This window comes from Bubalus kerabau, chromosome 10, assembly GCF_029407905.1.
Source record: "Bubalus kerabau isolate K-KA32 ecotype Philippines breed swamp buffalo chromosome 10, PCC_UOA_SB_1v2, whole genome shotgun sequence".
Taxonomy (NCBI): domain Eukaryota; kingdom Metazoa; phylum Chordata; class Mammalia; order Artiodactyla; family Bovidae; genus Bubalus; species Bubalus kerabau.
In genome coordinates this window covers 78,467,519-78,492,164 of record NC_073633.1, presented here as the reverse complement: position 1 = coordinate 78,492,164, position 24,646 = coordinate 78,467,519, and the positions used below count along the sequence as shown (strand labels likewise).

General features: G+C 42.3%; 1 protein-coding gene across 2 annotated transcripts in view; it reads right to left on the bottom strand.

The window, feature by feature from the left end:
- Positions 1 to 24,646, bottom strand: part of PRKCH (protein kinase C eta) — a 230,842-nt gene that overhangs the window by 131,768 nt on the left and 74,428 nt on the right. The gene's annotated exons all lie outside the window — the stretch shown is intronic.

The following is a 24,646-nucleotide window of genomic DNA, read 5'->3' as shown; positions in this document are numbered from 1 at the left end:
ATCTAAATAACTTCAACCCGAGCTGGAGAAGATCAGATGGACGCTGAGGGTTTGTCCTGCTGGGAAGCCACGGGTGTTGGCTTCATAGAGATCAACCCTCCATTAGTCAGGCAGAAAGCCAGAAGTTAAATATATTGCTGCTTTTAGGAAGGAAAATGAACAATGGCCTCTTCATTTGAAACCACGATGGGAATTTAGGAAGTAGCAGAGCTTAATTCTCAGGATGGAAAATGGCCCAGGCTTCAGGGTTAACGTCCTTGTTGTTGTGAGACAGACTTCAAGAGGCTTTCAGTCTCTGCCGGTGAATTCTCTATTTACTAATTCTAATGCAAACCCCAGGGATTAAGTGGCATCTCTGATGCCAAGCAAAGAGATAATTCTGACTCTGGGGTCAGAGGAGTAAGTAGAGCTGCCCAACCTACTACAAAGGCTTCCTGGTCCTCTGAGGGTCTCTGAGACATCTCTCAGTACCTGAAACTGACACTCCTGGCTTAGGCTAATCCTTCCAGATACAAACACAGAATCCACATAACCCATCACACGTGGCTCTTTCTGAACCCAGGTTCACCTTCTATCCCAATCCTCTCTACTGAGGCCATGAGGCCTCCCAGGAGGCGCCCTGGCCCCTTATATGCAAACCATGACCTGCCATGCTGACCCTGTTTATTCCTCTCCAGACAGAAGGCAGGGATGCTGTCAGTCACCTTTTTATCCCTAGGACACAGGCTAGTGCCCGGCATGGGAGGGGTTTAATATTTAATGAATGACTCAATGAGCTGGACTGTCAAACATGCAACATGCTTCAAAGTATGACCTCCCCAAACTGGACCCGGCAGGCCAAACCCGCCTTCACACTTGTACGTGCAGTTCACAGTGTGAATGTAAGGGCAGAAATCGCTTTGGTAAACACAGCCAAGAACAGGATAGACCTGTGCAGATGTTAGATCTTTCTGCAGGAACCACTCCATATGGAAAACAATTGTAGGGTGGATAAATTCAATAAACAGCTGCCCTTTGAGGTGGCAAAAGACACACTCTCCCTTTTCAAATGTAATCAGTGGGTCAGATGACCTTGCCTCAGCCCTTCCAGCAGAGAAACAAGCCTGGTGTGGCTTCCTCATCAGTCCTTAGAAGCATCTACAAAAACCCTCACACCCAAACCAGCTGTGCACACAAACATACTTTCATTTCATTTCACGTTTTGTCAGATAAAGATTCAATCACTCCATAGGCTGTTTTCTTTTCTTTTTTTTTTTGTTAAAGAAATTGGCTATTGGGACCATTCCCAAGCTATGAGTTTATAAGTGCTGGGGTGGACTCCTTATAAAGGAAGATGACCCCACAATGCATCAAACACTGTCTCAGACCACAAAATATATCTAACATATATATAAGTAGTGTTTACATACTTTTGTAAATTAAAATCTAATTAAAGACTTTACAGAATTTAATTTTGCCATTAAGTACATTACTGGTCCAAAAAGACACAGAGTCTGACTAGCAACACTTATGTGAGGCACTGGGAAATTGACCAAAGGCTTGGTAACGATAGAGTTAGAAACCACTAAGCCAGCCCATTTAAAGTTGCTGCACCACACAAACAGCCCTAGAAATAAGGCTCTTTCAGTTCCAATGATGGTAGATCAGGAAAGATCACCAAAAGAGGAGACACTAACAGGGATTCTATTCGGTAAAGCAATCTGGGGTGCTGAGAATGAGAGGAAGCCCTTTCAAAGAAGTTCACCCCAAGGACACGTCTCACCTCTGGAGCCGCTGCGCCTGCAGCGAGTGGTCATACAGTCTATAGAACCCGTGGCAGTTTAGTCACCAAGTCGTGTCCGACTCTTGCGACCCCATGGACTATAGCCTGCCAACTAGGTCACTTTTAATTTTAAGTGTAGCAAGATGTTGAGTGGGAATTTTATTGACATCCTCGAGTTTTCACTGAGTACAAAAGGTACTAAGCACCCCAAACCTAAGTTTTGAAAGCCCCCTCCCAGCAGGGCTTCCTAGGAACAGAACTCTTAACCCCACTACCAGATCTGTGTGTTCCCTCAAAGTCAGAACCTGTCTGAGAAAGGGAGGGGGCTTCAGCATTAGAGGGGAGTCAGAGGCTATTCCCTCTCCAGCCTGAAGCGGAGGGAGGGAGACTGACTCTAAAAGGATCACTCTTGGGGGAGGAAAGAAGAGGAAGGGGAGATGGAAAGGGCAGGAGGGAATGTTGGATCTCAGGATGAGACTGGGCCCTCCTTCCAAAAAAAAAAAAATACAAACTTCCAGTTGTAAAATAAGCCATGGGAATGTAATGTACATCATGGTGACGACAGTTAAAACTGTATTACATGTTTAAAAGTTGTTTAGAGAGTAGACCTTAACAGTTCTCATCACAAGGATTTTTTTCTTATGTAACTATGTATGGTAATAGATGTAAACTAGACTTATTGTGGTGATCACTTCACAATACATACAAATATCAAATCATTATATTGTACACCTGAAACGAATGTCATGTTATCTATCAATTGTACCTCAAAAGAAAAATAGATGTCATTGTCCTCTTCACTCCAGGCAACCAGGTCACAGTTGGGTGAAGTGAGTCAATGAAGTCTCAACTGAGTGTGAGATTGAAGCTTTCAAAATGAGCAGGATTTAGTCTAACATATTAATATGAGAATGTTTTAAAACTGAAGGTGAGCAATCCAAGAGTCCATTGACAGATGAACGGATAAACAAAATGTGGCATTTATATAAAATAAAATATTAGGCAGTCTTAAAAAGGAAGGGGATTCTGATACATGCTATAACATGGATGAATCTCAAGGATCTCATATTAAGTAAAATAGGTCAGTCACAAAAGGACAAATATTGCATGATTCCACTCATATAAGATACCCAGAGAGGTCAAATTCAGAGACAGAAAGAATGATGGTTGCCAGGGTCTGGAGAGAGGGGGAATGGGATTTATTATTTAATGAGCAGAGTTTCACTTTCACAAAAATTCTGTTCAGTTTTGAAAAAAGTTCTAGAGATGGTGATGTCTGCACAATAATACAAATACAATAAAAGCCACTGAACTGAACAGTTATCACAGATTTAAGATAGTAAATTTTCATGTTAAATGTATTTTACTACAATTAAAAATAACTTTAAAAACTGAAGGTAGTGATGGATGTGTTAATTAACTAGATGGTATAAATCCTTTCATGATGTATATGTATTTCAAATCGCTACAATGTATACTTTAAACATCTTATAATTTTATTTTTCAATTGTACCTCAATGAAGCTGAAAAAAGAAACTGAAGGTAACAGAACAGTGATGGAATTGGCCCCATATAGAAGGCAATGGCACCCCACTCCAGTACTCTTGCCTGGAAAATCCCATGGACGGAGGAGCCTGGTGGGCTGCAGTCCATGGAGTCGCTAGGAGTCGGACACGACTGAGTGACTTCACTTTCATTTTTCACTTTCCACTTTCATGCATTGGAGAAGGAAATGGCAACCCACTCCAGTGTTCTTGCCTGGAGAATCCCAGGGACGGGGGAGCCTGGTGGGCTGCCGTCTCTGGGGTCGCACAGAGTCAGACACGACTGAAGCGACTTAGCAGCAGCAGTAGTGTTAAGGAATCCACCACCCAAAGAGAAAGAAGATTGTACATAGCACAGTCTAAAGTAAGAGTGGTTAAAATAATTTCGGTAAACATCCCCAGTGAGAATCCTCATTAAACTGATTCCACATCCTCATCTGTCAATGGCTAATCTTCTTCCCGAGCTCCCTTTCTGGGTGGAAATAGAAGTCTGGGTGAAATCTATTCCAAAAATATCACTTCTAATGTGATTACTTAATGTCAAAGTTGGAGTGGGTGGGGGCTCTGCAGATGCTTGTTAAAACAGGAAATGGTAGGAACCACTTCTCTCTGCCTCACTTTATGCCCTCACAGATCGACATGTTGGGGGTGGGGTGTACAGACAGAGGTAAAAAGCAGAGCCGAAACTGTGCTTTTGGTTTTAGCTGGAGAGACAAAATGCGTGGGTGGGGGAAATATGTGGGTTCAAGCTTGGTGTCTGGAAGAGAAGTAGCAAGGACAGAAATGGAGTAAGCAGAGGGGGCTGAGAAGGGAGGAAAACGATGACTCGGGTCTGAGTCTAAGGTGTTTGAAAGACTTCACTGAACCAGGGCTCATGGGAAGAACTGAGGCTGAAGGTAACTGACAGTCTCCCTGAAGATGAGAGACCCTGTAAGGGTAGGTGCCTAATTTTAAGGTACAGGAAGAGGAGTGGAAGCCCACAAAGACAGAGGAAAGAAGAGATGGAGCAGGATCAGAACGGGATTAGCACCAAGCAGAGGAGGGCTGCTTCCTTTCATCATCAGCACTTTATATTCAACAGAACGTGGAGATAGGAGAGTTGGCATTTAGTCGCTAAGTTGTGTCTGACTCTTTTGCCACCCCATGGACTGTAGCCTGCCAGGCTCCTCTGTCCATAGGATTCCCCAGGCAAGAATACTGGAGTGGGTTGCCATTTCTTTCTCCAGGGGATCTTCCTGACCCAGGGATTGAACCTGTGTCTCCTGCATTGGCAGGCAGATCATTACCAATGAGCCACCAGAGATGCCATGTTTGCTAACTGAAAGAATGAATGAACAACCACAGTGGGAGTGCCCAGCATGTGACTGGATGTGGAATGCCGCCACTCAAGAGAGTGGGCTGAGCTGCGGATGAAGATATCAGGGTAGAGAGCAACAGGCAGAATGAAACCCCTAGACTAACACAGATTCCCCAAGGGTATGAGTGAGCACAGCAATGGACTGACCCCTGGAGAATACAAACTGAAGCGGGATGCAGAGAAGCCTAAAGATACAGAGAAGGAAGAGTCAGGGAGGACATCAACAGATTTCAGTGTCGTGGAGGTGAAAAAGTGGAGGGCCCCAAGGTGGAAGGAGGGAGGACATTGTCAAATGCAACAGAGATGTCCTAAGACGAGGACTGAGAACTGCCGGCTGGATCTGGCAATGCAGATGTCCCAGGTGACCTCATCAAGAGCTCTTTGAGTAGAATGGAGAGTAGGAAGCCAAAAGCTTCAGGACTGGCTAGGGGAGAAAACAGAAGGTGAAGAGGTGAGAGTGTACACAGGCAGGGCACACTCTGAAGATGTTTGGATGAAAAAGAAGAAAAACAATGGAAAGTACCCAAGAAAGTGCTGGATTTTTAGGCTGAGAATGTTTGGCCGTGTTTACAGATTGAGGAAAGAATCCAAGAGAGAGGGAAGTGAAGAACTAGAGGTAGGGAAGCAAAGTGTTTGAGGAAGCTCAGGTCTTTGGCAAAAGCAAGGACAACTGTGCCCTGGGACAGAGGCTAAGGAACAAAGACGGTGGGAATGCAGATAAAGTCAGGAGCAGGATGTAGCTGAGGGAGGTCACACCTGCTGCAATTTTCTTAATCGCTTAGGAAGCAAGGCCACCTGCTTCGAATGAAGTGTGTAAGCCGCTCAGCCGTGTCTGACTCTGCGATCCCATGGACTGTAGTCCGCCAGGCTCCTCTGTCCATGGGACTCTCCAGGCAAGAATACTGGAGTGGGTAGCCATTCCCTTCTCTAAGGGATCTTCCCGACCCAGGGACCACCAGGTCTCCTGCACTGCAGCTGGATCTCTTACCCTTTGAGGCACCAGGGAAGCAAGTAAATGGGGTCTTGAAGAAGATACAGGTTAAGTCATCATGGAAGCGAATGGAGAAGGAACTAGAGGTGCTGAGGATCACCACTCGGAACAGAGGGCAGGTATCTGCAGTGGTGATTTGAGGCTCCCAAAAGAAGGACGGGAAGCAGAAACAAATACAGCAGCAAGGTCAGAGGAAAAGACTGTTGAGAAAAGCTGATATGTTTTGTGATCAGGAGGTGGCTGAACAAGAGAGACTCAGAGACTGAGGTGAAAGCAGGTGGTCAGGAGCAGAAACAGAATATTTGTCAAGATTTATTGTTGATGTTCAGTCGCAAAGTCAAGTCCAACTCTTTGTGACCCCATAGACTGCAGCACGCCAGGCCTCCCTGTCCCTCACCATCTCCTGGAGTTCACCCAAGTTCATGTCCATTGAATTGGTGATGCCAAGATAGTTGGCTATTAAAGTGGAAAAGAAATAGGATGGCAGCTGAGGATCAGGTGAAGAATTTTTTTCCATCAACATAACCAAAGGAGAAGCAACCAAAAGCAACTAAGGGATTGTACAAAGTGTAGTCAGACCAGATAAGTGAGCAAGCAAGAATACATAAGAGGCCAGAGACGATGAATCTGCCCAGGAAAAGGAGGTAGCCTCTGTGAGAAAAGAGGTTTCCTTGGCAACCGGCAGAAAGGAAATGGCCATACTGAGGGACAGTGGACACATAAAGATACAAGTTATCGCAGGATATATTTTAGCAGAGTATTGGAACCAGAATTTGTGTGAGAGGGGAAAAAAGGCTTGCAAGTATAATGGTTTTGGAGTTGCTGAAAAAACAAGAAACACACGAATATTTGCTGAGCACCTGGTTATACCCCGAGAATTCAGATACATTTCTTGTCCCAGGTGCAGTGCTGTAGAATAACTGCTTACGTCTGGCACTGGCAGAGCAGGAATGAAGGAAGGTAAAGGTACAGCTGACTCCTGGCATCACTGAGTCTACGCTGATTGGTGATCCCTAATCTGGGCTCAAGAGAACACTAAATGGACCAGGATGGGCTTAGCGATCAGATAATTCAGTAGGGGCCAGGTTTGGGTCATGTGAATTTGACAGAAGTAGCATTAGGATTACGTTATAAAAGGCTTGACTTAGGTACCTCATGTTGGAGGATGCAATTTGTGGGTTTTTTAAAATCTTCCTTATCTGTATTTAACTTTTTTGAACACAGGGAATAGTCATCATAACTGTTTTAATGCTAATCCTAACATCTGTATTAATTCTAGATCAGTTTCAATTGATTAATTGATTTTCCATTATAGGTCACATTTTCTTGATTCTTTTCAGGTCTGGTAGTTTTTGATAGGATGCCAAACATTATCAACTTTACCTGTTGAGTACTGGATAGTTTTGTATTCCAGAATCTTGAGCTTTGCTCAGGGGCACAGTGAAGTTACTTGGAAATTGTTTGATCCTACCAAATTTTGATTTTTAGATTTTTTTTTTTAAGTGGGCCAGAACAGTGCTCAGCCTAGTGCTAGTTATTCCTCACCAGGGAGGCGAGACCTTTCTGTATACTCAACTCAGTGCTCCATAAATCTTGATGTTTTCCCATCCAGTTGGTAGGAACAGGCAGTATTCCTGGGCCTTTGTCAGCACCAGGCAGAGTTCTAATTCTTCTGGGGGACTCTTTCCCCTGCCTCAGGTATTTCCTTATCCTGATTAGAACTCAAATATTAAAGGGGTCACTTTGCATATTTGTGGAGTTCCTTTTCTTGGCAGCTGTCTCTACTCTGGTATTCTAGCCAGCGATCTCTAGCTGCCTTCCTCTTTATGGACCCTCAGATCCCCATCTCCTCAATTCAGGGAGTCCATAGGCTCCACCTGAGAGAAGGGATGGGGGAGCATCCAAGAATATGGTGAGGACTGCAGAAAGAGGACCTTAGCCATGATAGTTCCCACATCACAGTCCATGAGTTGGAAACAGTGCTAGAAGCAGGAAGCAAGCACCCAGATCTAGACTCTGTTCACCCTTGCAGGCAGCAGCACTTCCCCAAGACCCCTAGAGGAAGAGAGTCCTTAACACTGCTTCATGACACCTGTCAAGCTTCCCTACCCTCAGCACTTTGGATTCGTATTCCCCTCCCTACATGTACCATGTGGCAAAGAGGCTAACCTAACCCAAATCCACACAGAAGTTCACAGATTTTCAGCATGCACTCCTCCTTCATGTGCATTTGTTGTAATTTTGCCTCCAAGATGTGCAAGAGATATTTTAATTAATAATTAAGTACTGGATTTAGAGATGGATTTTCACTTGAATAGAACACCATCCTTAAGTTAAGAAGGAACTGGGTGGTGGTTAAGCCCTAAACAGAACAAGCCAGCCTGCAAACAAACCCCGCTTATGGGCTCAAACAAGAGACACCATCTGGTAATATAAAGACAACCAAGCCTGTAAAATTGAAACCACAAAAGTCAACACACACTTTGACTGATAAATGAGAAACTAATTTCCTAAACTAAGGCAAATATTTGGGAAAAGACTAAAGGCTACAAAAACATCCACATGCAGTGAACCAACTGCAAGGTGTGGATAAACAACAAAAGAAAACAGTGCTGTTCCGAGTTGATGGACAGCACTTTGGTCATCAGGCTGATGACCGAACCTAACAAAATCCTGGTGCAGGTGAAAAGACAGGGAGCCAGGGCCAATGCTGCCCAACAACTTACAATGTCCAAGCTGGCACTTCAGATTAAGTCCTCTAGGGATAAGAAATTAACAGCAAGTAGCACATATCAGTTCAGTTCAGTCACTTAGTCGTGTCCGACTCTTTGCGACCCCATGAACTGCAGCACGCCAGGCCTCCCTGTCCATCACCAACTCCCGGAGTCTACCCAAACTCATGTCCATTGAGTCGGTGATGCCATCTAACCATCTCATCCTCAAGTAGCACATATAATCTGCTTTTAAAACATACCTTCATTCTGGGACCTAGAAATATCTTATTAACTCATTCTTCTTAAAACAGCTATGGGAAGAGGGTACTCATTGCATCTGTATTTCTGCACCAAAGGAACCAGCCAACCGTGGGAGCTGGTTTACGGTATGATCCCAAAGGACAGTTCCCTGGACCCACTGCTCCCTGGGTCATGCTAGACAAGGGTGTAGACTCTAATGCCTGTCCTGCTGTCCTGTCAGCATTCCTATGGAGCGATCATGGCCGCTACACACACGTGCACACATCTTCAGCCCTCACAAGCAGACACCATACAATAGCGTCCATCCAGGCATTAGCTAAACCCTGAAGGGATGACTTGGGAATAGATGCAGTATTTGGTCTGGTGGGCAAATTTAGGAAGAGGGGCAACCTATTATCCCTGAGTCCCAGCAAGCAGGAAACTGGTGAAGCAACGCCCCGTTACAGGGAGAGAATCCTTCCCATACCTTCTTTTCCATCCAGGGCTTCACTGATGGCAGCTCCCATCAAAAGCACTTAGACACACAGACCGGAATGTGCCCTTCCAGAACATGAAATACATGACAGGTTCAAGTGCTGTCTAGGATTTGAAACAATGGCCGAGAAAGGAGGCTTATGTCATTATATCTTTCCCAGTGTCTTTTAGATGATTCACCACAAAGTACATGGAAATACATTAGGTATGGATTTCCTTCCTAAATGGGTGGGTACATAACATGCATCAGGCCATATACAATACTTTGTGGGTGTGTGTGTGAGCGTGTATCATCTCATGTAACCTTCACAACAGTCCTGGGGGTAGACACCACCAGTCTTGTGCTTTTCACATAAGGCAACCATCGCTCAAGGTCACACATGGCTGGGAAGCACAGGAAGCAGAGCCAGGTCCATCTTATCTAAAGTTGATGCCCTTGTACCACCAACTCCACATCTCGAACACAATAAGAGACCCCCTCCCTCGACAGCAGTTCCCAGGGGACTGTGTGGTTCTGTTAATGACAGGGTTAACACTAACACCAGAAATGAACTTTGGGGGGTATTCAGGAACCTGGAGACCTATTATCTAAAAGCCTGACTTATTTTCTTGATTAAAATAAAAATAAAAGAGAAAGAGTTTTCTCCCTACCCTTCCCCCTAAAACTCCCCAGACCATGAGACTCTGTCTGACCCCAAACCAGAAGTGGGAGTGCTTCTGGGGTCGGCTGGGATGCTGAACGGTGCAAGAGAGGAACCTTTATGTTCTTCAGCGAAGGGAAAGTGTTTTCAGTTGACTCCAGCAAAGTGATCCTTCCCCTTAAAAAAACAATTAAGAGTGCCCCACAGCTACTACACACTGCCAAGAAGAAACACTGAACACACGCTCATCTGGGATTGCAAGCTGAGAGGTGGAGACATGGAGGTGTGAAGTCAGAGGAAGTAAGACAACTGGGAGTGCTGGGGACAGGGGTGCCCTGGAGAACCCTGCTGGGTCTGAAGAGTTCAAGTTGAAACATTTCAAAAGCATTGCACTGTGCCACATGCCAAACCAAACCCGCCTGCAGGCCAGTCTCAGCCCATGAGAAGTTCATGGTGTCTGGTTAGAGGCAGAGAGAGAGAGGACTGAACAGACACAGCTAGCATAGGGTGAATATCCTGCACATGAAACAGAACACCCGTAAGGCTGGACTTAGAGTGACCCTGGAGCATTCCCAGAGGCACTATCAAGAACGTAGTGATTAGAATATCCACTAAGAACGTGCAACCCGAGGCACAGGCATAGAACAAGACACTCACTGACTGATAACAGGCACCCTTGAGCAGGACTCGTATACTATTCCTCTGCATCTTGGTTGAGTGTCCCCACGGTATCCTGAAGGGCCAGCAGGAGGCATCAGTCCTACTGAATCATCACTTGTTAATATGTTTAACAAAATTAATGGTTCCCTCTGACAGTTAAGTTCTGTCTTTGTCAATGAACCTCCTTAAAGTTCACTGTTGGAAGGACCCCTCCAGGTATTTTTAGGCACTCCTTTGGGTAGACTCCAAGCAACCATTAGGTGAGACAGTGATACCCAGACGCTTCTACACAGTGATTTCTGAACACTACAGGCTTTGTGGTTGTTGTTCAGGTGCTCAGTCATCTACGACTCTTTGCCACTCCATGGACTGCAGCACGCCAGGCTTCTCTGTCCTTCACTATCTCCTGGAGCTTGATCAAACTCCTGTCCATTGAGTCAGTGATGCCATCCAGACTTATTTCAGAGTTATTACACCTTGTCTAAGAAATAAGTTATTCATTTCATTCCACTGAGACACCCAAACTTATCAAATGAGTTTTATCAAAATCCCTGTAATAGTGAGATTAATACAGGTAAACTAAATGCTCAAAGCATAATCATCAAGGCAACACTTTTAAACTAGCCCCTTCTCTGACATTCCTACTTGCTTAAAACTATCCTAATTCTGCTCACCATGTGAACAGCTGCTGTTTTCATTTTCTGAGTATCAGCTATATTCCATAATACAAGTTACACAATAAAAATCAGGTGCGGGGTCCAAGTGAGATCTTGTAGTTGATGCAAGTCTTGGAATTGGTTGACAACCTGCTTCAATCACAGCTACTGTGCTGTGCTTAGTTTCTCAGTCGTGTCCAGCTCTTTGCGACCCCATAGACTGTAGCTCACCAGGCTTCTCTATTCATAGGATTCTCCAGACAAGAATACTGGAGTCACTTGCCTTGCCCTCCTCCAGGGGATCTTCCCGACCTAGGGATCCAATCCAGGTCTCCCACATTGCAGGTGGATTCTTCTACTGTCTGAGCCACCAGGGAAGCCCAATCACAGCTAAGCCCCTGACAAAGTAAATCCGTGTGTCAGGTCCACCACCAACGAATATGAGATCAACACCAATGGAGCTATACCCAGCCTTCAGAAAACTTGATGATACCTTCCAATATTTTTGCAAAATTAACCCTCCTCATGATAGTGCTGAGAAAGTCAGTGTAAAGTGGAAGATATCAAACCTTTGATTCAGAAAAGTACACACTGAGTTATTTAATCTGTTCTTGGTTCTAAGAATTAGCATACAGGTGCCACAGTAACACAAATACTGATAAATAAAAGATGAAAGACACTTTCATAATTCTTGTCATTTTTAAAGACAGAAAACTAATCAAATCTTTTAAAACATACATACTATTTTTTAAATGTTGGCTTCTATTGTAACTGGAATCACTTTAAATCGCCTTTTCCTGATTCCAGCTACTCAAAGAGAAAGGGAAACGCCTAGAAGTTGTCTCAAAGCCAACATTCCCATCCTGATTTTAGACGTTCAATACTGATTTGAGTCTCAGTATTAGCACCATATATACATATATACTAAGCAAGGCCCTTAGCCTCTGAGTCTCATTTTCTTCTCCCAAAGGTGCAAAAACTGTAACCCGACCTGTTTATGGCACAGCATTTTAAAGGTTCTTTAAAAAAAAAAATGCATTTGGGGTTTTGTCAACTCTTAAAAGACGACAGCAAAGTTATACACTCTGCTATGCAGTTTTTTTTCCTGTGTGTTTTTTTTTTTTTCAACCTGCAAACTTCCCAATCACCAAAATTTTCCATTAATCAAATTAGATATGATTTAAAGTACAACAGGGGCATTCAAACTTGGCCAACCATTAGAACCAGTCTAAGTGCTTATTAGGAATTTGTTTTCCTGGCCTCTTCCCAGGAGATTCTGATTCAGTCTGGGGCCTGAAAAAAAAAAAATCTGCATTTTTCAAAATTCTCAAGTGATTTCATTGTTCTCGAACAGATCCTCCTCTCTTGCCATTTCACACTTTTTGAAGCCCTATTTTCAGGACTTGATAATTATCAATCGAAGGACTCAGATAATGGAAGTGTCCTTGTTCACACAAAATGCAGTAAGAATTAACCTTCAAAAAGTTATATACTAAGTCTCCTGTGTGCCCAGACTGACCTTTAACCTATTTACTTCTCCAGATGTCACTGCTGCTGCTGCTAAGTCACTTCAGTCGTGTCTGACTCTGTGTGACCCCATAGACGGCAGCCCACCAGGCTCCCCCATCCCTGGGATTTTCCAGGCAAGAACACTGGAGTAGGTTGCCATTTCCTTCTCCAATGCATGAAAGTGAAAAGTGAAAGTGAATGAGGCCCAGAAGGGTTTCTTACCCTATGCCCAGAAGAAAGAGAGCTGGAAACACCTGGAGAGCAGCCTTAATGATCACCAGGGTAGTTTTTTGTATACTTGAAGGTCCTTTCCTTCTCAGGCTCATGCCCAGTTTACCCCCTCATTGCTATGTTACATGCTTTTTCTCCTCCATCACCCAATTTACTCTCCTCTGAACATGATGGAGCTTTGTATCTATATGCTGGTATCCTCAGCTGAGTGCAGTTTTTAGGGCACAGTCTAATCACAGCAAGCTGTGGGGCTCAATGGATTCTAGCTGAACCTAAATTTTCTGACTGTGTTTTAGATAGGTCAGGTGTACAATAAGAGTAATTTCCTAATAACCTATAGCTGGAATTGAATTATACCTAATTATATTTAGCAGTGTATGGAATTGTTATATATTGCCAGATAGTACATTTGAATGCGTACTAAACAATGCAACTGATCCTAATGTAGCTTAGAACAATAAGAAACCCTGATGGAATGCACAGAACTCAGGATAGTCTTCATGATAAATTTAAAAGTTTTTGCTTAACTTACATTAAATCACTATAAATGGATGTAAATACGGTGCTCTATGGGCCCCTAGACAAAGAAGAAAGATTATGTTCAGCCAAATGGTAAGACAGCCTCAAATATAGGTGGACTTTACTCAATTAACAAAGATGCGTTCCTGATAAGGGAAGTGACATTAACAGCGTGCAGACTTTGTCAACAAGGATGCTAGCACCTCCCCTGAACTTCAGTGCTCGGTAACAATCCTCTCCTCTGCTAACACTCACTCACCCACCACACTCCCACCTTAGGGTTTTTTTGTATTTCCTGTCCCCTCTTCCTGTAACACAACCTCATGGTCCCTCCTTCCCTTCAGGTCGGCAGCTCCAACACCAACCTAATTTGAACAGAACAGCACACACACAGTCCTCATCTCTGTCCCCTCACTCTGCCCTATTTTTTCCATAACATTTACCACTTGGCATATTATGTTAATTTGTCTAGTTGTTTGTGTCTCCGCCCACACACGAAATTTTGAGTTCCATAGGAATAAACTCAATGTCATTAGTAAGTACCTACCCACACACACGCATGCATACATATATCACATGTTATACATAAACACACTGTGTGTCTGGAGAGAGTTCTCTTGATCCACTGGACCCAAGTGGTGATAATTTAGAAGTACTGCCCCATCCAGTATATTCTGTAACCCAAGTAAATTCAGAGAGATAGCAACTGACTTTCTCCAAAACAATGTTAGAACTAAGTTGTCACTTACGAAAATCAAAGGCAATCTCTGACATACACAAAGAATGTGTCTTCAACCCTAGACCACTAAGGCGCCCCTCGCCCACTCTCAACCTCACACAGGAAGTCATCTAGTGCTGAACAGAAATTTCAAACACCAGGATGAAATCCTAACGCTGAGGACAAGTTTCAGGGGAGAAGAAACAGGTCTTCCTACCTCTTCACCTGCCCACTGACACAGGCGTTATTGGGGAAAAAACCTACTAAAAGGGATGCCAATATAACTGGCCTGGTACACAGAGCCTCTGCTGCCCTGTTCATTTGAAACAGTAAGAGCAGAGAGCACCAGGGTTGCTGGAAATGAAATTGAAGCACAATGAAACCAGACTCTGTAGCAATTAATTTTTCTATCAAAAAATTAAATCATTTCTGTTTTCCCCAGATCTCAGCTCCACTGAGAGAATTCTGCATGAGTGTAATTCCAACTAAAAAAATATATATATTAAGCTTGAGAAAATGAAGATACTAGTCAGACTCTGTGTTTTGCATGAATCTTGATTTCAGATGAACATGCTGGTGGGTGAGTGTCACATAAAGTGAATCTGCGGATGCTTCCATCCATAGGCTTTTGAGCTATTTTCGCGGTTCAGCTTTTAGTGCTAACAGCTCTGACCACTTGCTCAGAAGTACTGCGACTGCCTTGTTCTGCTCAAATCAAGCAAAGGTTTAGCATCAAGCTACCAATAGCAGCATCTCTAAAGTTAGAAACCACCATAGGTTTCTAGGTAGTTTGGGTGTCATTTCCTGACCTCCCTATTTTTATGAGAAAGGGCTTATAACAAAAACCCACTGCAGAAGTATACCACACAGTAAAAATAATTAGAGAAAAAGGATAACAGTTTCAAAAAATGACTGAATTTTTCTGTTGCGTATATCACCTAATTGTCACCTAATGTCGGTCCCAATAGAGCATACACAAAAGCTTGTCAGTTCCTTCTTCTTTAAATTATCACTAAAAGTGCTGGACTTCTGAAAGAAAGATTAAGGGGGAGATAACCTAGAAATTCTAGAGATAATTTGGCTTCAGGACCCTTTTCTAGTCTTAAAAATCAAGGGCTCAGTTTGGTTTTTGTGGGTTCTCTCTACTTTTATCATGTTAGAAATTAAAATTAAGACTTTAACAAAATTTATTCATTTAAAACAATAACAAATCCATTGCAGGTTAACATAAATAACATTTTTATGAAAGATAGCTCTATTTTCCAAAAAAAAATTAAATGAGAAGAGTGGCATTGTTTTACAATTTTGCAAATCCCTTTAGAGTGTGACTCAGAGGCCAGGATTCTTAGATCTGCTTCTGTATTCCATCTTCTACAACGCTGTTTTAGATGAAGTAAGTGAACAAAATCTACCCTCGTACAGACAGTAGTGGAAAAGAGAGTGTTTTAATAGCTTTTTCAGGTGCTTCTTTGAGTCTATACCAAAACTTGACAACTGGTAGTTTACGAGTTAGTTGCAATGTAGAATCTATATAATCAATGAGATTTTTATTCTGTTACACTAACAAATTCATAAGAAGTCTTTTAAGTATTATAAGCTGACAAGCTCATATGGTGAGTATAAAATTTCCAAAATTCTACCCATGCCTTGCAGGATCCAGTTTTAACACTAGCATCATATTCAGCTTTTTGCTTGGAAATAACAAGCTCATTTCATTCATTTTTAAGAAAATACCTGACAAAATCCTATGTCTCCATAACTACAGTTTGTCATTCTTTCAAGTAAAAAATGGTGTCCCATGGGGTGAAAAAAGTAGATCAACTATTCAAGTGTTCTTTCCTGAGACACAATAGTATTGTAGTATGTAGCAGAGTGCCTTATGCATTGTTGTTGTTCAGTCCCTAAGTTATGTCCGACTCTTTGCAACCCCATGGACTGCAGCACACCAGGCTTCCCTGTCCTTCACTATCCCCAGAGTTTGCTCAAACTCAAGTCCATTAAGTCAGTGATGCTATTGAACCATCTCATCCTCTGCCACCCTCTTCTCCTTTGACTTCAATCTTTCTGAGCAACACTGTCTTTTCCAGTGATTCGGCTCTTCACATCAGGTGGTCAAAGTATTGGAGCTTTAGACTCAGCATCAATCCTTCCAATGAATAATCAGGGTTGAATATTCTGGAACTCCCAGAGATCTGCAGGACCACACTTTGGGAAACATTTAAAAGTTTATCATCAATAGTCAATGAAAGTAAGAGAAGTAGTCAGGATGAAGCCAACAATGGTTGAGACATAACTAGGCAAATATAGCTATCATATGCTAATTGAACTCATTTGACTTATAATTTTTCCAAGTTCTAGTTTAATGCTTTCATTAAGAGAACCTACTGATGATGATGGTAAAACTCAGCAAATCTCAAGCTCAGTCTTCCCAGAGTTCTCTGATCTATACCTGTATTTAAGAAGATTGTACCTTTCCCAGGATGCTGTTAACCTTTAGGTATAAGAAGGGGTACTTCAAAGAAAGTCTCGCAAAAGAACATTATCCCAAAAGAAAACAAAACTCTGTGAAGGTTGGGATTATATCACCTAAAGGACAGTTTTTATCCAAGGTAGAATAAAGAGAAAACATGGAAACACCTCCCAGATAGTTGATGGCCTAGAAAGATCTTAGACCTCTGCATCCCAGTCTGAGCTTGTGTCTGGGCCCCGGCACTCATTATTCAGGAGACCATCACAACTCAGCATTCTGGAGCTGGATTCACCACTTGCATACTGAGGATTACATCAGCTTCAGAGGTTTGTTGTGAGGAGCAAATGAAATAATATGCATGATGGCATGAACATATAGAGGGCAACTATTAGGAGGGTAAGAGGCTATCTTGCTACTGGAAGAAAATGAAACAAGAGCTGCTATTGCTCCTTGCTCAGTTTCAGGCTGAGCACAGCATCTGGTCCTCAGAAGGAGCTCATTAAATGAGCCCACTCTCATGGGAAAGAGGATCAGGTCAACCACGACATGGGCAGTTTAGTTTCAATTCTTTAAAAAGATCATTTCTTTTTCCAGTTTTCCTTTCTCCCCATTGCCTCAATGCCTCTCTGTTACCCTCCAGCCCTGTCTCCAACCTGGCAGTCATTTCCAATGGGAGCCACAGAACTGCTTGGACCATCAGGAGAACCAAAGTAGCTACTCATCCCTCAGGTTGAATGTACAGAAAGAATATATATATATTTTTAAAGCTAGTTTTAAAAGGGTATATCAACAATATGTCACCAGGCTTGAAACATGAGAAAGGAATACTGAAAACTTCCATCAGAGATGACTTTTTCCCCCTTTAAAAATAACACACAGAGAGTGTGAGAAACTGTGAGTTGCAGCCTTCAAGCAGTTAACACATGTTTCATCTGCCTTGGTGCATGCGGCCATGATGATTTAGCAGAGAACATAATTAGAGGTAAACCAGTGGTTTGCACAGGAAATCTGAGCGAAAATGGTTCAAAAAGATCAGAATTTTACTCGATCTTATAGTACTGTAAGATCCCTTAGAAGAAAGAATATTTTTGGCAGATAATAAAATTCTGGCACTTTCCATCCTTTCCCCAGAGGAAATGAGTATTAGCTCCAAGTAACATAATAAAGAGTCTGAAAGAAGGGAGCAATTCAAAGCTTCAGTGAAGCTTTCTCGATGAGCTTCAAATCCACAAATGACAGGTTCTTTGTCAGACTGTATTTTTGTTTATCTTTTAAGAAATCACTTTTTCCTCCAAACTGGTACAGAATACTCTCAACTTTGCTTGGGGAACTCTGGGGAAAAGACATGTCCACAAGATTCGTCTACCATTAATTCTTTTGTTTTACGTCATTCTTCAAGAAAACTATCTTAAAATGAAACTTTCTAAGGGCAAAGTGTTATGTAATTGTTAATAGAAGATGACTTACCTGTCATTCGTTATGAGTGAGAACTTTACGACAGAACGAAAGGATTTGTCTTACTCATTTCTTCCTACCTGCAGTTTTTGACTCACAGCTTAGTATTTATTTAGAATCTTTAAAAATATTTCTGAAGTACTCTAGTCATTTAAATTTTTAACTCTTCCTCTTCATCATACATAAAAATTGGGAATTAAGGATAAAATGTATACAGATAAAAAACACCAGCTTTAATTTATAAGTGAGAATAGATATTATGTGTTCAAAGTTAATGCATCATCTGGTTGTTGCAGAGGCAACCCACATACTGTTTTTTGTTTAGGAAATAGGTATTTTAAATGTGTAATTTTGATTTCTTATTAAGGAGAATTTCAAACACATGAAAAAGTAGTCAAACTTATAAACCTACATGTAACTGTCATCTAGCTTCAAGAGGCAACTTGTGGCCAATCTGGTTTTACCTGTACCTTCTCTCCCCTTCTCCCACCTCTGGAATATTCTGAAGTATACCTCAGAAATCATTTTATTAGTAAACATTTCAGTAGGTATCTGTCATAGACCCTATATTTTAAGCAACCAAAATACCACAATCACAGCTAAATAAGGTTAATAATTCCTTATTATTATGATGTATACAGTCACACATTTTCCCAGTTGTATCCTGGGAGTTAGTTTTGCAATTCTTGCTTGGTATGTTTCACATGTTGAAGGTGGTTAATATGTTTCTCATTTGTTATTTTGGTTTTCTCTCCTTTTTTCCTTTTTTCTTCCAATTTTTAATATTTTGCTATTTTTGGTTTTCCCTTCTCTTTTCTTTTTCTCTTCCAATTTTTAGTCAAAGAAAGCGAGTCTCTTGTCTTATCAAATGTTTCCACATTTTGAATTTTGCTGACTGTACCTCATGGTGTCATTTTAAATGTGTCCCTATCCCCCTGTTTCCTCCACAGTGGTGGTTAGATGTGGAAGCCTGACCAGATCTGGGCTTGATTTTTTGGCAAGACTACTTCACAAATGGGATGGTGTACTCCCATGAGGAAACACATGTCATCTGGTTCTCGCTCTGTGGGCCAATCACTGAAGTATGAGATACCCTGAATTCAAGCAAACTTCACTTACATAAACTACATTTTCTTCAAATCCTACACTGTATTTCTTAATAGCATTACAGTACAGCAACATCTTTTTTGATTTGCTGAGGGGATATCACTATTTTAACAATTTCTTTTGTTGCCTCTCTTCCAATTATAAAAGTGATGAGTTTAGTTCAATGCATTTTCATCAATACTTCAAACCTTATTTTTTTTGGCCACTCCGCTCTTCCAGGTAAGAACTAGTCCAGCATAGTGACCATCAAACAGAGCCATAGTCACAGCATCAAAAGTCCAGGTTTCTTTCATCACTTTAATAAAATTTCAGCTTGATTAGGTGGCTGATCCAGGGGTTAGCTCCAGAAAGGTTTAGCCAGAGTGAAATAAAGAATGACATGAGACAGTCCTTTCAAAACAATAAGTCAGTTCAACTGTGTCTTGGAAGCAGTGCTGAGGGGAATTCTATATCTGATCAAGAGTGATAACACCTTTCTTAATATGAACAATGGTGATGGGGTTTTGATCTAGTTGACAATGTTCTGCCTTCAGCTCTGTGACAGATTTCCATGCAGAGTTTTTTTTGCTCCATCTCAGTTTAATGTTGGGTTTTGAAGCAGGCTCATCCTCTCATCTCAGCATTAAACATAAATCTATACATAGCACACTTCATGATCAAATTGTGAAGCTACTGCTGTTAACACCAATTTATGTGTATTTTTTTTTCCTAAAAGTCTTTTATGTTCTGTCCTTTCTCCAAACTTCATTAGCAAACATTTTGATGTCAATTTGGAAGATGTTCTACCATCTGGCAAAACAGTCCCTAACATGCAGTAAGCACTCAAATATTATTGAATAAGTAATAAATATACTAACAAAATGAGTGTTCATTAAGTAAACCTTCAACCGAGTTTGGGTAAGTTTGACAAATTATAATCTGTGAGCCAGATTCTTAATTATTGGTGTTCCACAGAGTTCTGCTCTTAGTCAACCTTGGTTTTCTAAATCTTCTCAGTGGGTCCTAGTCTCCAGACTGGCTCCCACTGGGAGCCAGAGCTATATCTCACGCCTAGATCCCTTAACAAACTCTAGACTCTTATTGCTACTAAGCATCTCCTCTTGGGTTTCCCACAAGTGTCTCAAACTCCACCTGCTCAAAGCTGAATTCATCACTTTCTACTGATATGTTTCTAGTCTGGTGAATGACTGCACAACATCCTCTGAGCATCACCGGAGTCTCATCCTTCTTCATCCCTGACACCCCATGAATTGCCAATTCCTGCTGGTTTCAAGACCTACATATTTCTCATAGCTGTCCCCCCCTCTCCATTTATCCCCACAGATTCCAACTTAACTCCAGTTCTAGTAATCTCTCTCTTAGAAAACTTTAATTGTCTCTTACTGGCTATCTATACCCATCTCCTCTTATGATCCTAATAGCCCCCTGCTGCCAGCCCCATGTACCTATGGCTACCAAGTAAGGTTTTCCCATTCCTTAAAACGCTTCACTGGCACCCCATCATGTCTGCAAGCCTAGAAGTAGTGTAACCATGCAGTTTATCCTCTAACCAGGGATCCTCATGAGACTGCAAGATGATGCTGTGAGCGGTTCACACTGGTACGGCAGACAAACTCAGACTGTCCTGGGCAAACCTGTGCATGCCTGAGGGCTCAGCTGCTCATCTGTGTTTGACTCTTTTCGACCCCATGGACTGTAGCCCACCAGGCTCCTCTATCTATGGGATTTCCCAGGAAAGAATACTGGAGTGGGTTGCCATTTCCTTCTCCAGGGGATCTTCCCAATTGAGGGTTTGAACCCACTTCTCCTGCATTGGCAGGCAGATTCTTTACCACTGAGCCATGTGCATGAGGCCCTCCTCCCAAGTCTCTGCCACACTTCTGGCCACACTCCCTCTCACTCAGCACCCCTCTCACTATGTTCAGTCTATGGAACCCTTCACTGTTCTCTCACCCTATGCCTGTGAACACACTGTCTGCCCCTCTTGAACTTTCTCCTCCGCCAGCAATATCTCTATTGATTGTTCCACCATGCTCCTCCCCAGTGGAGCTTCCTCTAAAATCTCCTGGCTGATCTGATCACATGTTCCTGCCAGCCAGCACCATGCCTTGGACTTATTCCTGTGCTGGGCCCTGGGCCCCCGCACCATACACATAAGCTGCATCTGCCCACAGCAGACGAGCTCATTCCAGTGTCTGTATCTTGCTCATCTTTACATCCCCAGCATCTGTGATGAGGTCACAGGTCTGTACCTGGCAGGCATCGCTCATGTCATTTCTCATGTCATGTCATATTTAATAAAAACTCTTTTGCCTTAGCTGCAAATTCAGCACAATTATCGAAAGATGAGAAGATGAGAGAGGATGAAATAAGGACTAGTCAGCAGCTCCTAATGTCAGTCTGGTATATTTCAGACCATACCTCCATTTAAGCAATTGCTTTTTAAAGGACAGCCTTGGGATTACAGCATCTCGGTTAATGGCAGAACCCCTAGAGCAGGCCATGAAAGGGAAACAGGCATGGTGATAAGCCAATATCACATTAGAAACTGTCCAATAAACTCTTGAGGCTTCTAGTATAAAAGAAAAAGTGTCGAAATAAAATACACCTGCTGAGTATACATGGGTGCCACGCAGGGGTGGGGAGAATGACAGGAACCCTGCTGCCATGACAACAGGAACATGGAGATGTGCCTTCATAGAACACTCTACACCTTCCTACACATTCTATCATCTGACCTTCAAAACAACCCTGTGAGATAGATCAGATGTACACTGAGGCTCAACCAAGACTTCTTTCTTTTTCAACTTCATTTTTCTTTTATATTAGAGTACAGTTGATTTACAATGTTGTGTTAGTTTCTGCTGCACAGCAAAGTGATTCAGTTATACATGTATCTTTTCTTTTTTCAGATTCTTTTCACATACAGTTTATTACAGAATATTGGGTGGAGTTCCCTATGCTATAGGTCCTTGTTATCTATTTTGAATATAGTAGTGTGTATATGTTAATCCTCGGAGAAGGCAATGGCACCCCACTCCAGTACTCTTGCCTGGAAAATCCCATGGATGGAGGAGCCTGGTGGGCCGCAGTCCATGGGTCGCTAAGAGTCGGACACGACTGAGCGACTTCAATTTCACTTTTCACTTTCATGCATTGGAGAAGGAAATGGCAACCCACTCCAGTATTCTTGCCTGGAGAATCCCAGGGACGGGGGAGTCTGGTGGGCTGCTGTCTATGGGGTCACACAGAGTCGGACACGACTGAAGCGACTTAGCAGCAGCAGCAGCAGCATATGTTAATCCCAACCTCCTAATTTATCCTTCCCCCACCTTTGCTTTCCCCTTTGGTAACTATGAATTTATTTTCTGAATCTGTGATTCTGTTTCTGTTTTGTAAATCAGGTCATTTGTAGCATTTTTTAGATTTCACATATAAATGATATCATATGATATTTGTCTTTCTCTGCCTGACTTACTTCACTTAGTGTGATAATCTCTAGGTCCATCCATGTTGCTGCAAATGGCATCATTTCATTCTTTCATCAACCAACATTTCTTGAGCCTTGACAATCCCTCTGGGATCCCAGGCCAACGCTCCCTTCACAGCCTGAGCCACACCAGGCAAGCCTGACCTCACCCTGCTTCTTTATGTAAAGCCCTCCAGCACCCCAGGTGGGAACTAGAGCTCCAAATGTTCTACCAGGTGACCTGTCACCTGGTAGCCAGAGATGGTCTAGGGTGGCTGACAGGAGAGAGGCCAAACAGGGACATTCTCACAGAGCCAGGTCCACGTGCTGCCACAGCTGAGGCAGGAGTGTGGGGGCTGGGGAGCTCCAATCCTTCTTTGCGTAACACGCACAGAGACACCCGTCACATTCTCTGCATCTGACAAGGAAGCTGTGCCCTAAGGCGGCAGCAACGTGCCAGCTCAAGTTGAGCCCCAGCCTAGGAGCTAAACTGACAAGATAAGGCTCCCACAGACAGGGAGATCAGCTCTGAGCTTCTAAAATACAGCCCACACAGTGATGCTACAGATCCTGAAACTTGAACATTAAAAATCTCCTTCTCATGGGTAAAACAGCCCTTTTAACATCATTTAAAAATACAAGGCACACCTAAGAGAGGTAGAATGCTAAGATATCGATCACTATCACTGTGGTATGAATTAGCCCATGAATTCCCTGTCTTCCTTATGAGCAAGAGTTCCTGGAGAGAGGAGATCACTGAGCATCTTTCTGGAGTAAGAGACATTTGAAGACAGAGAACAGGAAGGACTAACTTAAAGGGGTGGTGGAATTACCCAAGATGAACTTGGCCTGCCTCGCAATTTTACCCAGGGTCACCTCTGAAAGGAATATTATTGCAATGGCCTAATAAGAACTCACCCTGAGTAACACTTGACATTCCTTTATCACTATAAGTAATAAATTAATACTATGAGAATATTGAGGACTATTCCAGCATCATTGTTCTCATGTTTCTAGTGTACAATTAAGGAAGATAGAAATGTAATAAAATTATTCTTAGCAAGCCAACATAACTCTAAAAAGAGATGTCATGTAACAACAACAGCACCATCAGACCTGGTCTAATACACATGGCCTTACTCCTCTGGCCCCTTGCAACTGACTGCAGCATATTCAGGTAGTTCAGCATATTCAGAATCTTAGCCACTCCTCATTCATGCCTCTACACTCACTGCTGGGTTTGTCTATACCATGGTTGTACCCACCTTCCATGTGCTGTAAGAATGTTCTATCAGCAATGTTCTATAATATTACATTCTATTTTATTTGACTGAGTTATGAGCAGATTCATTTTTTCTAGCGAATCCTGTTTGTTCAAAATGCCAAGCAAAACCAAAAGACTTGTGAGCAGGCAGAAGACACCTAAACTATAATTTGGACAGTTTTTTCATGTTCAAGTAACCCAAGTTTCCGTTAATTTCAAAATCAGAGCAAAAAGGTAAGATGCAACAATTGAGACAAGTTGAAAAATATTAACCTTAAGATAATTTGCCCACATGAAGGAGAAGGGTTGAATGGGATAAGAGAAAATCATTTCTCAAAGGTGTCACCAATTTGCAAAATGCCAACACCAAACAGACAAACCATAAAGCCACACCTCTACAGAACTTTGCAAGGATTTTAGTGATGGTAGAATAGCTTGCAAAGGACTCACCCTGCCAACAAAAACAATATTTAGAGATATATTCTAAAACAATTAATTGGAAACACTGGAAAGCCACTAGAAAAGGGACAGAAATTGCAAGGAATTTGATATGCAAATTAATACCACAAGTTATCATTCCATAGCCACCAGCATGTCCAAAATTAAAGAGAATTACCACATCAAATGTTGGTGAGGACATGGAGTAATTAGAACTCTCACACGTTGCTGGTGGGAATATAAGAATACAACCACTTTGGAAAATCATGTGAGTTTCTTATAAAGTTAAACATGTATCTACTGTGTTATTCAGCAATTCCACTGCTAGGCATTTACCCAAGAGGAATCAAGGTGTAATTTATGTGCAAGAATATTTATGGAAGCATTCTTCATAATAACCCCAAAC